Source organism: Urocitellus parryii, chromosome 4 (genome assembly GCF_045843805.1).
Source record: "Urocitellus parryii isolate mUroPar1 chromosome 4, mUroPar1.hap1, whole genome shotgun sequence".
In the NCBI taxonomy this organism is placed as follows: Eukaryota; Metazoa; Chordata; class Mammalia; order Rodentia; family Sciuridae; genus Urocitellus; species Urocitellus parryii.
In genome coordinates, this window is record NC_135534.1 from 168,426,371 (window position 1) to 168,442,963 (window position 16,593).

Genomic DNA, 16,593 nt, shown 5'->3' on the forward strand with positions numbered 1-16,593 from the left:
TGTGAGTGGTCTGTTTGCATTTAAGAAATGACAGAGCAGGGCATGTTGGCACACATCCGTAATTCCAGTGACTCAGGAGGCTGAGGCAGGAGGATCACGAGTTCAAAGCCAGCCTCAGCAACTTAGCAAGACCCTAAGCAACTAAGTGAGACCCTGTCTCAAAATTAAAAATAAAAAGGTCTGGGTATGTGGCTCTTTGATTAAGCACCCCTGGGTTCAATCCCTGGAAAGAGAGAAAGAAAGAAAGAAAGGAGGAAGAAAAGGAGAGAGAAGGAGGGAAGGAAGGAAGAACCGATGAACGAACAGAGGCTTAGGCACCATTTCCTGGCTGTGGGGCTTCTATTTAGGTATTTAGACAGGAAGTTAAACCTGTAAATCTGCACTGGTGCAGTGAACCATACAAATGACTATAGAAGAAAAGGTATCACTTTCTTCCTTCTCCACCTTTGTCAAATCTCTGCTGGCTCTTCTCTGGGTCAATGGGCCTCTCTAAGGTAGCAAGGGCAAGTGTGTGGGCCAATGACCTTTATAGTCTCCTTTTCAGAGCTTCCTCCATTGCCCCTCCTGAGTAAGTATATCATTACTCCTCCTTTTCCAGGAAGAGATGATCAGAGCAGGAATGGCTATCTCACCTAGCTGGCTAATCAGAATTTCTCTCCAGGGAATTTGGAATCAAATTACAAATTCCAAATTCCAACTTTTGTTGGATATGATTCATGAAAGGTAATGAAAACTGGGTCTGGTTGAGCCCTATTTGGACCATGTGTAGTGAAGTTGAGAAAGATGAACTGTAAAACCAAAGAGGAAGAAAGCAGAGAAGAGAAGAAAGGAAGAGGGGGAGGAGGTGGTGAGAGAAATAGTTATTAACACTCAGAGACACAGATAAAAGATCAAAAGGACTTAGGGAGAAGAGAAAAAGGAGACAGACAATGAGAAAGGAAAAGTGGTTTCTTTAGTCTCAAATAATCTAGGAAGTGGTTCTAAATCCTCTTGAAGCTTAGCTGTGCTTCCTGCCTTTGGGATCCATTTGTTTTTCCTACATTAGTCCAATAAATCCCTTATTTTAATTCAGCTAACTTGAGTGAATTTTGTTTTTCTCCAACAATTCTTAATTATGACAGGATGTCACCCCTACAATATGCCACTTTTTTATATTCTTAATATCATAGCCTAGCTAGCTAGCACTTTGCCACAGAGTTGTCCAATAGAACTTTCAATGATAGTGTGCAAATGTTATACATACACACACACACACAACACACACACACACACACACATATATATTTGTGCAATACGGTATAGCTAATAGTCACATGTGTCTAATGAGTAATTGGATTGTGGCTGTGTTACCTTTTACTGCATCTTAATTAGCTTAAATGTAAACAGGCCCATGTGGCTACTGGCTACCATATTGGATGGAACAACTTTTAAATATTCAAGGTTCTCTTCTCCAATTGTCTCATTTGACCCTCAAAAAATTAAGTGAAGTTTATCGATTTATAGCAGCTACAGTAAATTTAGAGCAGGTATTCTTCTTCCTGAATCTCTAAGAAATAAAATTACTTGCCTAACGAGGTTCTACAACTAGTAGAGGACAGAGTTGGGACTGAAATTCTTTCATTGACCCCTAGGAAATGCTCTTTCCATGTGACCTGATTTTATAAAAAGTGACATCTTTCTTTTTTTTTTTTATTAGTTGCTCATGACAATACAATGATCTTGACATATCATACATTTGATTCAAATGGGGTATGAATTCTCATTTTTCCATGTAAAGTGATATCTTTCAACCTGCCTTCAACCTGCTGGTTCATGAATATCCCTTTAGCCAGAGCTTTATCTCTTTTTACCTTTTATTCACACATTCCCCCCAAAGACTACTAGTTTAAAGTGCTGGAGGTGAGAGCTCCCACCCACAGGTCATACTCTTAACAGATTCAGAAGAGCCCATCATGGAATCTATTTAAAAGGACTTGAAGCACAATCCCACTGAACTGCTTTATTCCCACCTGGAATGGATTCTGTTGTCCCATAATCAAGTGGCCTGGTGATGCATTTGATCTTAAGTTATTAAGGCAAAAAAATATTCCTGAGAAATCTCCATTCCCTCCTACAGATGCTGCTCTTTGCTCAGAACTGCTGGCCAGACTGCTGAGTGGCTCCTTGCACTCTCTCTACCTGCTCACTTCCTCTCTCCCCACCCTGCCATCTTGCTAAGAAGGTTTTCACTGAAATACCCTATCTGGGAGGTGGTTCTTTTCCCTCCTTCTCAAAGTCATTGAGCATTCAGTGCCTCCCCCAACAAAGAGATCCATGTGGAAAAGCAGGTCACAAGGCTCGCTGCCTGAGGCAGTCTGTAAAATCACACTCCAGGGAAACTGCTCTGGACGCTAGGGAAAGGAAGGGGCAATCTCAGCCCAAAAGAAGGAGTGCGCTTGCCTGGCATGCGCGTGGCCTGGGTTCAATCCTCAGCACCACATACAAACAAAGATGTTGTGTCCGCTGATAACTAAAAAATAAATATTAAAAAATTATCTCTCTCTCTAAAAAAAAAAAAAAAAAAGAATAACTTCCCAAAAGCTTAGCCTGCTTGAAAACAGGCCTGAGAAAAATGGAGGGTCTTAAAAGGGCATTTCCAAAATAAAAGGGTGAGCTAGAGGTTGGGAAGATAGAGAGAGAATGGTGAGGATTAAAAAAAAAAAAAAAAAAAAAAAGACAATAGTCCCTCTATGTCTCCAATGCTTAATTGCTGAGAGTGAAGCAGTCACAACCCAGCAGCTGCCTTTCCAATGTCTCCAGTAAAGAGGACTGGCTGTTCTGTTATTCTGATAATGAGGGTACCATCCATTCCCACGGCCCTCAGAGCATCTTCTTTCATGGCTTTATATGATTCTGCTGTCTCCTGTGGCCTGGAGTGTCCACTTGTGTGTGGACACCATTACATGTGCCAGGTTCTCGTGCACACCACAAAGTCTATTTGTCACCTCAGATGGGAGCATGTGAATGGGACAGAATGATCATGGCAAATCCTCAAAATCTTTTAGTGGCTGGTACTGGGAAATTTTTTTTTTTAATGTTAAATCTCGTTTGAAATTTAGAGATTTTTTTCTTCTAGACATACTTAAATAACAAACTTCAAGATATCAGTCTCTTGAACTGAATGGGTGTTTACTCAAAACTTAACCAGCTTTAAAATGACCTTCTCATTTTGTCTCCATTTAACAGGCTTCCTTGGGGGGAAAGACATCTTTGAAGGCTTATTTCCCAGCTGAGTCTCTTAACTGTAGCTCTTGGCCACCATTTATTAAATTCCACGTATATCACTAACATTCCTGATCCTCCCCACACATTGTATGGTTGAAGTTATGACCATTTATTTTTTAAATTGAGGTTCAACTAGATGGAATAATTGCTAGGAATCACAAGGTTATGAGATGGGAAGGCTAAATTTTGAACCCATATCTCTGTCACTGAAACACACATGAAGGTTTCTCACTGAAGCAGTTTTCACCTTATGAACCTTATGTTTTCAAAGTTCCTGCTCCTGTTTTCAATTTCCTCACAAATAAGGCTATAAGGGAAACCAGAATGGGCAGTATCATCATCCCCATTCTATAGATGAGCACAGAGAAGCTCTGATCTCCTAGTGCTGGATTGAACCTGTGAATCATTCTGATGTGGCTGGTCATGAGGTTGACTCTTCTGGGGAAAACTTTTCCTCTACAAGGAAGTTCTTAGGGAAATGGTTGGTCAGGTGGGCCCCCATGCTTAAAGACAACAGCAATCAGGATGGGTAAGAACAGATTCATCAGGCCACCAAATGACTGAACAAAGAGGCATCATTTGTGTCTTGTGCTAAGTGTCAGGCATAGATTTTGAAATGAAAAAGGGAACACCGAGCACTCCTGGCCTTACTTTCCATCCCCTATCCCAACTAGGACCCTATCTGTGATTGATTCTGACAGCTAACTAAATGGTTAGAGCAATGTTTGTCACATGTTAATGTGAGACTCCTGTTAAAATGAAGGTTCTGATTCAACTGGTCTGGGTGGCAGCTAAAAGTCCACATTTCTAACAAGCTCCCAGGTGATGCCAAATCTATTGGTCCATGGATGACACTTTTAAGTATCAAGGCCTGACCTAACTAAAGGATTTTGTTAGAAATGCACTCTCAGGCTGCACCCCAGACCTAGTAGATCTAAATGTGCACTTTAACAAAGTCTTAGAAGAATATGCTTTGAGAAGCCTGGGGTTGGAGGGATGCCTGCCTGGAATAAACAAATAAACTTTCAGTTGTTTTGCTGACAGTTTGCTTCAACTCTTCAGTTGAATGTGCATATAATTGGTGGGAGGGGGTGAAGAGAGACTCACTGTTGTGAATACAACTGCCTTGGCAGATGGTGACAATGACCCCGTTTTTTGATCTGGATCGATTTGGATAGCACAGCACCCAGCACCTAGGAAGTCCCCAGTGTATACCTTTTCATAGTGCCAGATGGGAAGCAGCTGCTGCTACTGCAGTCGCATGTGTGGAAGTTTCTTGGGCTCAGTAAAATGTAGCACTAGCAACAACACAGTGATTATTCTCTGTCCTTATCTAGTATCCAGAAAGAAAATGAAAAGTTCTAAGTTTTGCACCCTAGGTACAAAATCTAAGCAAATTTTGTTAGGAATAGTACCTATTAAAAGGCTGATTCTCAAGAAACATTTGAAACTAATTGCTCATTCAAACAATAAACATCTACTAAAGACCTTTTATTTGCCAGGGTTAAGCACTAAGGACACAGGGTTAATTAATTAATATCTGGGTCCTGTCTATGAAGAGCTCATGATTTTGTGTCTAGAGTTGAGGTGAAGCTGAGATTTTGCTTTTTAATGCTATAATCTTAATGCACCAGCGTGGATACCATGGATATCACCAGCATGACTCTCTGGGCTTATTACTTGGGTTAGGAATGAAAAGGACAACAAGAAGTAAGATCTTAGGAAAGAGAAAACGGAAGTCCAAATAAACAACATAAAACTGACAGAAGCTCCATGCATTCTCCATATTTTATGCTTAATAGGTCAATTTTAGCAATAAACCATTATGCATTACAAAATATGCCGAGAGAATTCAGCCGGGCTACAAGGGAATGTTGATGAGGTAACTAAGCAACATTGGCAACATAAGTTCTTATTTTTCTTTTCCTATTGATGTCTTCTGCCTCATTAGCTGAAAATCAGAGTCCTTGCCAAGGATAAGGAAGAAATGAAACAACTCCCACTCACTCCGGAGAACTCCGTCTTCTCCAGCTGTGACCACCTCTGAGACACCTTGGTGGAGTAGAAAGGGTAAAAAGGACCAGGAACAACAGGGACCAAAGTTGACACATGGTGGAGGAAAAAAAGTTCAAAATCTCATCTGTGGGGAAGGAAGGACCAGCTGGCACAACAATTCACTACAAGAAGATCAGAAGAGAAATTCCCCAGGCAGTGCAGTGGTGCACGCCTTTGTAATCTCAGGGACTTGGGAGGTTGAGGCAGGAGAACCACAAGTTCAAGTCCATCCTGGATAACTTAGCAAAGACTGTTTCAAAATAATAAGGGCTGAGGGTATAGCTCAGTGGTACAGCTCCTGGGTTCAATCCAAAGTATTGTAAGAATAAATAAAAGCCCCAGAAACATCCTACACAAAGAAGGTACAATGTCATCTTTGTGATCAGAGCCCCCAGGAGCAGGAACAATGCTGGCACAGAGCCAACTTCACTGAATATTTGCTGAATGAATTAATAAAAGACAGTGGATAAAGAATACTTTACACTAAAGTGAAACCACAAAAGTGAAACCAAATCAGACCTCCTGAGTATAGTTATTTGGTGATTCTACTTCAACCTGAAGCTCACTGCCAACTCACTGAGTATGGATATGCAAACTTCTAGGCTGTTCTGCAGCTACATGCCCACCCCCTGAAGGAACAAGAGTCCCTCTCCCTTTCAAAGGGACTACTCCTTTCCTCTGTGCTATCTAAAATTCCTGTTCTTCAGAACCAAAGAATGACAACTGTGATTTCTCATCCTCCCCCTCTATTTTTCTCTTTATGGCTAGAATAGTCCTTGGAACTTTCCTCCTACACCTCAAATATTGAATTAAAGTAGATTAGGTTTTTATTTTAGAGTTGTGTGTGTGCGAATAAAATGAACATCATCTGACTACCCCATGCTCTTCTTAAAGGATGTGCCTAACGCTGCCTTTCTGTCCACCCTTGTGCACTGTTTTACTCCTAATCTCAGTAGATGCTATATTTGCTGAAGAGACAACCCCCAAATTGAAGAAGATTCCTGTCTGATAAGCAGTTTTACTTTCTTTTCTCCCAACTAACCCACCTCCTCAACTTAGAGCTGCTGTATCCTTGCACTTTGTTAAATCAGTTGGGGGAAACAGGGCTGCCTCACATGAATCTTTAAAGACATGCACAATTTCAGAGTTTCAAAATACCCATGTTATTTCTAAACACAGACGAAGTTAGGAGGAACAGGTGCAGCCCTACACAAGTGTGAATGTTGACCCTCACTCCCCATCATCTTCTAGCACTTCAATACCCAACTGAGTTGCATGCTTGCTGTCTCATCTGCTTCTTTATTTGCGATGAATGCAAACATTCTAGCATTAAAAGTATGAGTAAGAATTCCAAAAATGAAAATATTTCATGCCACTTACATGCTACTGCAACAGCAATAGCAGAAATGGGTGAAGGCATAGGTAGTTTTGGCAAAGACCCATAATAATTTACCATGTCCCACCAGAGGAAGACTGTTACATCTTCATTGCTGTGACCAAAACGCCAGACCAGAACAATTTAGAGGAGGAAAAATTTATTTTTGCTCAGTTTTAGAGGTTCAGTCCATGGCAGGCCAACTCCATTGCTCTGGGCCCAAGGCAGAATATCACGGTGGAAGGATGTCGTGAAATGAAGCTGCTCCACTCATGGTGGCCAGGAGGCAGAGAGAAGGGAAGGGGCTGCAGGGAAGAGGAACCCTTCGAGGGCATGTACACAGTGACCCACCTCTTGTAGCCACACCCCACTGGCCTGTTGCTGCCTACTTAGTTCAGTTAAACTAGAAAGGACTGATTAGGCTACAGGTCTCATAATCTAATCATTTCATTTTTGAATATTCTTTCATTAACCTAGGACTTTTGAGGGACACCTCATATCCAAACTGTAACATTCTGCCCCTAGTCCCCAGAAGTTCATGTCTGTCTCACAATGCAAAAGGCATTTAGTTGATTTCCAAGAGTTCCACAGTCTTAATAGTTCCAGCGTTTCCCAAAATTCTAATTCCAAAGTCTCATCTGAGACTCAAGGCAAACTCTTGGCTGTGAGCCTCTGTAATAATCAAAAGTGAGTTACATTCATACAGTATGTCATGGCACAGAGTAAACATTTCCGTTCCAAAAGGGAGGAACAGGGCATGAAAGGAAGGGATGGAACCAAAACAAAATCAAAACCCAGCCAGGCAAATGGGTCCTGTAACTCTGCATACAGCATTTAGGTCACATGCCTGTAAGATGTGCTCTCCAAAAGACTTGGGCAGCCCTGCTCCTTTGGCCCAGCATTCATGACCTTTCTCAGCCTGGCCTTTCCATAGCCAGCATCTTTTCTCAGAAGACAGTCCACATTACTGGCATCTTTTAATTCCTAGAGTCTCCACTCCAGTTTTGGCTTCACATTCACAGCTTCATGCATCCCACCTGGGGAGCACCCCCAGGGACTCCGATTTTGCTACACTTTGTCTGGCTTTCCAGACCTGCCACTGAAATCTCCAAGGAAACCTCCATGACTCCTTAACTCCAACCTTCTGCATTCCTGCAGAATCAGCACCATGTGGCTGGCACCAAGGCTGAACTCAGTTGCCCCAGTAGTTAGGTCCCATGGCATCATGGCTAAAGTGGCCTCTGAGTGCCTAGGTGACTGAAAAAGAGGAAACAACTCCCTAAGACCATATATATATATATATATATATATATATATATATATATATATATTGCTGAGAATCAAACCCAGTGCCTTGCACATGGTAGGCAGTGCTCTACAGCAGAACCACAACCCCACCCCACCCCATGGTCTCTTAAAGGAGTTTTTGCTTTTAAACCCTTGAGCCTCAAGCCATCTTTTCTATTATTTCTGTGCAAAGTACTTGACTTCTCTTTAGTGGTGGTAACATCTTCAACAATAAACCTTCCTTGTCATCAGTTTTACAGGCACTATTTTTCTGGCCAAACTGCAATTTTAAAATTCTCCTCTGCTTTCTGCTCCCAATTATTCCAGTAAACCTGACTAAAAGATGTTAGCAATACTCATGACACTGATTGAATAATGTACTGCCTTGAAATTTTCTCCACTAGATTAATTAGTCCATCACCTTTGGCCTCACACAAAGTCTCAACACATGGTCAAAATATAGACAATTCTTTTGCCAGAAAACAACACAAATGTCTTCTAGTCCAATTCACAATAGAATCCTCATTCCCCTCTGAAACCTCACAATGAGCACGATCTTTACTGTCAGCATTCCTTATTAGCATTCTAGTCTTTTAAGCTCCAAGTAGAATTGCCCACTAAACTCCACTAACAACACTCTAAGGCTTCCCCAGCCTGCATCTCCAAACTTTTCTAAACTGTTTCTACAAAACAGATCCAAAGGCTGCTGAACCACAGGGTTAGGTTAGTCACAGCAACGATCCCACTCTTGGAAGCAATTTTTGTGTTAGTCAGATTTTCATCACAGTGGCCAAAATACCTGACTAGAACAATTTAGAAGAGAAAAAGGTTATTGTGGCCCATGGTTTCAGAGGTTCAGTCCATGGTGGGCTGACTCCATTGCTCTGGGCCCAAGCTGAGGCAGAACATCATGGTGGAAGGGTGTAATGGAGGGAAGCTGCTCCATTCATGATGGCCAGGAAGCAAAGAGTGATGAAGAGTAAGAGACCTCAGGGAAAATGAACCCTTTCAGGGTATATTCCTAGTGACCCACCCCTTTCAGCCATGACCCACCTGCCAACAGTTACTACCCAATTAAGTCTACTTAAATTAGGATGGACTGATTAGGTTACAGCTCTCATGATCTAATCACTTCATTTCTGAATAGTCTTACGTTAACCCAGGAGCTTTTGGGGGAATGTCTCATATACAAACCATAATAGGGATCTTCAGTAGCAAGAGTAGAAAGGGCGGAAGATAAGGAAAGAGAGGAATTTACTTGGTGTGTTTTAATGACACCACATACTCACAATCCATAAAAGAAAGAAATACCTTTTAAGATTTTTTTTTCTTTTTCTTAAAAAAAGAAAATAAATGTTCTCTTAAAGGCTTTTTAGATACCAGTACAGACTGGCTTGGTTTGCTAGCAATAAGGACAATGGAGAATCTTTGGCCCAAACTTGGGATAGGATTGATCTAACCTTACCACAGTTTTAAAAATAGATAGTGAAGGCAAAATTATTATAAGAGCTCAATTGACCCATTTAATCTTTATAATAGACATTTTAATAATTTTTATCGACATTTTAAAAGGAACAAGAGAAAAGGTAAAACACTTCTTCAATTCAATAGAAATTTGTGATATTATTTCCAGATCTTTTGACCAGTTAGAAAGTATTCATTTTCTAATATTCATTTTCTAATATGGTGGTTAAAAAAAAACATGATTTGAGAAACATAATATCTATGTCAGGTGAGGTAGGAGAAAGGTAGATGAGTAGGGAACTAGAGACAATGCTAATATAACAACTGAAATAAAGAATTAAGACAGATCAACCAATACCAGGAAAAAGATCATTGTCAATTAACATTTTCTTTCTTGTTTCTTTAAGTTAGGGTATGACCAAACATTCTTGGAAAAGTTTTACTTTAAAGGAAAAATGTTTGAATTCAAGGAAGTTGGCTCCTATAACTGTCAACAGACTGATTTACCCTTAGCCATTCTGAGTGAATTTGAGACCCAGAGGCTGGAAATTTTTTTATCCCTGGCTCTAGGGGAGCTTATGTGTGACACATTGAGAGATCTTTGCACGGAGATGAAGAAGCCAAAATGGGCTGGCAGATTGGAAATTGGAAAATAGAGTTCTAGTTCTCAAAAGTGTACAATTTTAAGCTTTCGGGGACCAGGGATGGTTAAAATTGACACCAATCACAGGCAAAACTTAGAGCCAATCAAGCCCAGTGACCACAAGCACAGCTTCTGCAGGGTTGCTATGAGAATTCAAGAGGTTATATGCAAAATGTTTGGCACATAGCAGGTACTGGGGGAAAAAATGTTGCTATCCCATCTTCATCATTTGGATTTCATGATTGTGAAAGTTTTAACAGAAAATCAGATTCTCGAGAGACCAAACAGCTACTCAGATTCTATCTTAGGAAGCTTAAAATTCTATTCAACCTAATTATATAATAGTAACAATATAAACTGACATTTATTGAGGACTTGATATTTATTTCAGTCTTCACAATGTTATACATAGGTATTATTATCCCTATTTTATACTTCAACTGACAGTAAGATAAAAACTTTGTTCTAGGTCATAGAAGCAGTTAATAGCTCAACTGACTCTAAACCTCTTCACACTGACTCTAGACTCTTTAGACAGTTGGATGATACAAAAAACATAGGACCAGAGAAGTTCTGGGGCACATCTAAGGGGGTCAGAGAAGGAAACGGGAGCAACACAGACATAGCCCTACGTCAGAAGACATCTTTCTTGAACTTTTGTGGTCTGGAGTCAGAAGACTTGAATTCAAATCTTAACAATGACTTCAACTGGCAACATCTTTGGACCAAACACCCTTTACTATCCTCAATTTTGTCTTCTTTCAAGATAGTGACACTTATGTCTCAAGGTTATTGTGAAAACTAATAGAGATCAGGCCTGTAAAAACACTCTGTAAATGGAAAACAGCTATGTGGTTGGTATGGTGACTGGTACAAAAGAGAACTAATATTAATATTAGTGATCTGATGGTAAGTCAGCATTCCCCAGCATTTATAAATCATTTAGGGCATTCCAGTATTTTTTTCTGCATGTAATAAAATCTAGTGCACATATTTTATTTCATGAATTTGGACATACCATGGCAAATTATATCTCTCAAGTTCTCCCACTAATTCTTCAATGCTTTTCAGAATGAAGCACCAAATCTTGTCACGCTAAGGTTTAAAATGCTCTACTGTTAGCATACACATTAGGTTATACTCCAGATATAATCTCTGTATTCTAATATGAGGAATAACTTTTTAAACTATTTACAAAGTTACTAGGAATACAGAGATCTTTCTGGAAGATTAAGGCTGCATCCTTAGAAACTCTCAGGAGAGAACAGACCAGCCATGAATATCTACCTCAGAGCTTTTCACACTGTCTAGATGCAAATAGGAACTGTGGCACACACCTGTAATCCCCAGTGATTCTGGAGGCTGGGGCAGGAGGACCTCAAGTTCAAAGTCAACCTCAACAACAGCAAGGTGCTAAGCAACTCAGTAAGACCCTATCTCTAAATAAAATACAAATAAGGGTTGGGGATGTGGCTCAGTGGTTGAGTGTCCCTGAGTTCGATCCCCATTATTTTCCCCAAAAAAGAAATAAAACTGAGATAAAAACTAAGACAAGTAATTAATGATGCTATCAGCTCTACCCTTGGAAAGATATTCACAAGTAAAACAAAAAGATTGAAATAAAAATGAGTCAAATGAGCAATGGCAAACCCTGTACCCACCTTAGAGACTAGAAAATATCCTACCTTTAGAGCCACAATATGTGGGCTTAAGTCCATGGTCTGGCCATCAACTCATTCCCTCTGAGGCTAGGTAGCTAAATGAGGCATTACTACCAACAGTATATTTGGGGGACAAGTGAGGTAATATAACTAAAGACAGGCAAACATCAAGTATTAAGTTTATTGATCCATATTTATTATATTATCAGTTTTCAGGCTTCATGAACAATGGGGATTCCCAACCATCATTATTAGGTCTAATCTTTGACTTCTTCCCCACAAGACCTTAGCACCTGAGCCTCACAATGTACAATATCTCAGAATCTGTATGAGTGAAGCATCATTTCCCCACGCCTGATCTTTATGAAGAAGAGTTTTCCTAAGCACAGTACTGGATTATCTTTGTCCTTTTACTAATGTTGTCCCAGGAGAAGAAAAGGAACTAATTTATCTAACTGATAAATTCAAGAATAACTTGAACATGCTCAAGTGATTTAGCCTTCCCTTTTTTTCCTCTGGAGAAGTTTCTACTCCTTGAGAGTAGTATGCTATTTGCTGCTTCCTCAATTTCCTATCCCTGTGAATGGAGGAGGCCTGAGTTCTCCAGTACTGCATGGAAAAAAAAAGGTAGGTACATTTTGGGGTTAGATTTGCTCCAGACCTATGGCTATATCCTCTAGTCTGGCTTCTAGAAGTAAAGTCAATGACTGTTTTTGTGGTTTTGTTTAAATCAACTTCTTAAAGCTATTTATAGAAGAGTAATAATACTTGTTTTTTGGGCATCCCTCTTGGAAACCCTGTTAGAGATTGTGCAGACTGGCTTGCCAGTGCAAAGCAGTAAAAAGTTAGCTGTTTGGGGGCTTTGTTGTTGTTGTTGTTGCAGAGACTTGTGACAGCAGGTCTTAAAGAACCCTGCTCGAGACATAACTCATTCACTGCAGAAGGTCTGTGGTTACACACCAGGAAGGCCTGGGAGAGACTCCAGTCACAGGGTGCTTTTAGCCCAGATGCTGCCCAATTGCTGGCACAAAGAGTGAGACTACTTAGAACAGAGCACCTCCTATCTGAGAGTGAGCTTTGGCCTGGCAGTCCCCTGTTCCCGTATGTGGCTACCATCCAGGACATGATATCAGAAGTGTGCTCTACAGGGAATTTAAAAACTTTCCAGCCACCCAGATAAGGCTTCTCCCTTGCCCAGTTTCAATTTCATCAAACTTCTTCCTGGTTCAATTCCAACCCATGGTAGGAGGGAGGAGGTAGAGAACCAAGGAGGAAATAGCAAATCATCTCAGTCCTGTGCCTTCTGTATCTTGCATGCATCTCTGACATGCAAACCCCATGACCTCACACTACACTGTGTTCTTGTGCCCACATGGCTAGTCCCTTCATCAGTCTGTGAGTAGACTCCATTGCAGCACTAGGACCTAAGGCAGGACTGGCAGGAACAGAAGGTCAAGAACCTTTGTGGTTAAAATGTTCATCTAAATGACTGCTAATCAAATACAACACAGATAAACAGTGCTTCCTCCTGCTGAGAGTACCATACCTCCATAATCATGATGAGACATGATCTACCTAAGAAACATTCTCAGAAAATAGCTACTCGACTCAAAGAACCACCACAGCTACTGGACATGCTGTTTCCCAGGCCAATGTAAACAGCTGGCATATTTTCCTTTTGCAGCATTCAGTGAAAAGTCAGCTCCTTTGGAAGCATGCCCGACCTTAAAAGAATGTTTAAAAACTCAGGATGAATCCTTTGTATAGACCTTTGCATGGTGCTACAAAGACCTCTACCTGTGTACTCTGTTTAAAAATAAGTTTTAAAAATATACTTTGAAGGAAAAAATAATGGAGAAGAAATGAATTAGCTTAAGGATTTTTTTTTCTATTATAAAAAGAAAAGGTAACATATTTCCTTTAGGGCAAGCTCTACTTTGTACATAGATGCAAATATGGAATTAAATTCCATCATTATGTATAATTATAATGCACCAACAAAAATAAATAAATAAATAAAGCAACATAAGACTTGCTGTATAGTTATAAAAAAAAAAAAAAACACAACTCTACTTTTAAATTACCCTTTCCCAAGTTGTCTCTGCTGATGCGTCCACCCTAGTCCTACTGTCTCTTTACAGTTTGTAACCCAATAAAATACCATGCACCAGTTCTCCTCATGCTCTGACCTTTTAAACATCTTTATGTGTCTGCTGGGGAAATCTGACAGCAAAATCGTTGCTGATAAGATTTCACAGCAGAAAGAACTCTTGAAGCATCACTTAATTCAATTCAACCTCTTATTTTGTTAAAAACAAAACCAAACACACCTAATGCCCAGAAAAGTGGAGTGAATTTTTTAAGCCCACAGTTAGAAAAGGCCTGGGCTGAAAGTGAATCTCCATGCCAATGTTCTTCCCACTGAGCAACGGCTCTCCTGAACACTTGAGCAAGGCAGATGCTTTACTCCCCTTGGAAACTGCCCCAACTTGACTTCTCTTTAGGTAGGCAGGTTTTTTTAAGCCCCTGGTGGTTTTTTTAAAAGAAACATAACTCTAATATTTCCCCCCAACAAAGTTTTACACAGGTTTAATACATTTATAAAATTAGACCAACATCCTCTCTTCTTTAGTGAAGTTGGGAGAGTCTATCCTGTTCCCAAGTCACTTACACCTTAGAGAACCTGCAGGTTTGACTTTATCAGACAACTCGGAAGATCCCTAATGCCCACTGTGCTTGTCAGTGACAAAATCTCTGTCCCTGCCCTTTCCCCGGCCTGCCACCCACCATGATCCTCCACTGGCCTTCCAGGCCCAATTGCCACTGGGTCTCCTGGGAACCCTCAGTTGGTGCCTCCTTCAAGTGACCTTTCCTTACCACACTGTTAGGAAGCAGCTGTTGTCTCTGCTTTGTTCCAGAGCTCTGAATCTGTTACCTTTCCTTTGTATCAAAACAGTTTGAACCATTTGCTATTCTCATGCCTCACTCCCAGCTATGACAGAGCCCACACACCCATCTGTCAGTCACTGTGAGTCCATCAAAGCAGGTTCAAACATGGAGTGCCCCTTGGGTGGAGGTTCAGCCCACTCCTTCCTTTCTCTCCTGACCCTTCCCTAACCTGCCTTTGTTTCTGCTTACTCGTATTGCACTCATTTTGATCTCTTGCTTCTTAGCAAATATTTATGGGTTTGACTCTTCCTACACTCTTTCCCCAGCACTGGCTCCCATTTATCCTTTTTCTCTTTCACTTTTCTTCTTTTGACCTCAAAGTCCTCAGGACTCTAGTAGAATGGTGGCTGCTGAATTTAAAACAAAAACCAAAAAACTCCTATTCATCCTGAGCCATCTGTCTACTGACTGACTATGGAATTGCCACTGGGTCTCCTGGGAACCCTCAGAAATGAAGGAAGACCAAGATCACTTGAGGTACATGTTTAAAATGTAGGCTATTGGGTCCCAGCCCTCACCTTTGAATGTGTTGGCTCAGATGCACTCGAATGTTTCAGAACATTATGTTTCCCTCCTGAGCCAGAGAATCTGCTACACCTGCTCTGGCATATTCAGGGGTCACTGGACCCGAAGTTATTTGCCCAACAGAATGGACATGATAGAAATGTGGTCATCTGAAGAGCTGAATTTCCTGCAATAAGAATGACAGAAAAAGTCCTTGGAGGACTAACCTGAACTACACTGGAGATAGAGATGGCCCTTCCTCTGCCAGCTACACCACCCATGGAGAGGATAGCTTCCCCTGTGTTCTGTGTCTGTTGGTCCCTGAATCTTAAAGTCTGGTGGTTAAGGATAAATGAATCTGAGATCAAACGGCCGAGTTTGACTCCCAGGTTTACCATTTTCACATCTGCTGCGTTCTTGATCTTATCATAATACATCACTACATTTTATTTTCCTCTTCTGTAAAATGGAGATAATAAAATGATGATCTACCTCATAGTGCTATGGTCAGAGTTAAATGACATTATCCAAATAAAGCACTGGACAAGGCATAAGGTAAGTATGTGATTATAAACATTAGCTTCAATATATTCAGATATATATGTGCCCCTCCTTCTGGGCAGGGAATTTCTTAAAGCAGATCCCATAGGCTTCCTTCTTTCCTCCTTCCCTGTCACAGAATACACTCTTAGTGGACTGTCCCTTGCAACACTGTAGTGGTGTTCAAACAGGACAGTAGGCGAGAAGGGGTTAGCATCATCAGACCTAATACACAGTAGGCATTTAATAATTGTCACTGATTATTGAAGAATGTGACCCATCTTGACCCCTTTCAGAGAGAGAGGAACAGCAGAACTATCCCCTATCAGGCCTAAGGCACTGGCTTCTCATCCAGCCACTGAGCAGACCTGCCTTTCCCCAGGGTGGAGCACAGGTCAGGAGGCTGCTCCAGGGACTGCATGGCAGGCTGGCTAGAAAGCTTGTGTTGACTGGACACTTAGGCCTATTATTTTGTTGTGAATCCAAGCTCTCCTAGCAGTGCCAGAGAAACTCCTCCTCAGTTAAAGGATGCTTTTTTAATACCAAGTATCTTAATTCTGATTTTCTTATGTAACCACAATGTGTAGACTTGCCAAAAAATGTTAAAAATAGAAGGAACCAAAAATCAAAGAGAAAAGCTTCTCATAGTTTCTAAACCAACTTGCATGGAAACTGTTGCCTCACAAAAGCATGATGGATGTGATTTTCTTCACTCATTTGGGGGTGCTGTATTTGTTTTCCTGCTTTATTCTTGGGGTAGTTTTATTTCTTTTTTCCCACACTAAAACAATAAAACCTACATGAGGGGAGAAAAAGCCCTCAAAAATCTCCAAAGCCCTTACGAACTTTTG

The 16,593-nt window shown here is 40.8% G+C and overlaps 1 protein-coding gene across 2 annotated transcripts in view; it reads right to left on the reverse strand.

The window, feature by feature from the left end:
- The window catches only part of Mob3b (MOB kinase activator 3B), a 187,682-nt gene that overhangs the window by 120,428 nt on the left and 50,661 nt on the right, over positions 1–16,593 (reverse strand). The window lies entirely within an intron of this gene.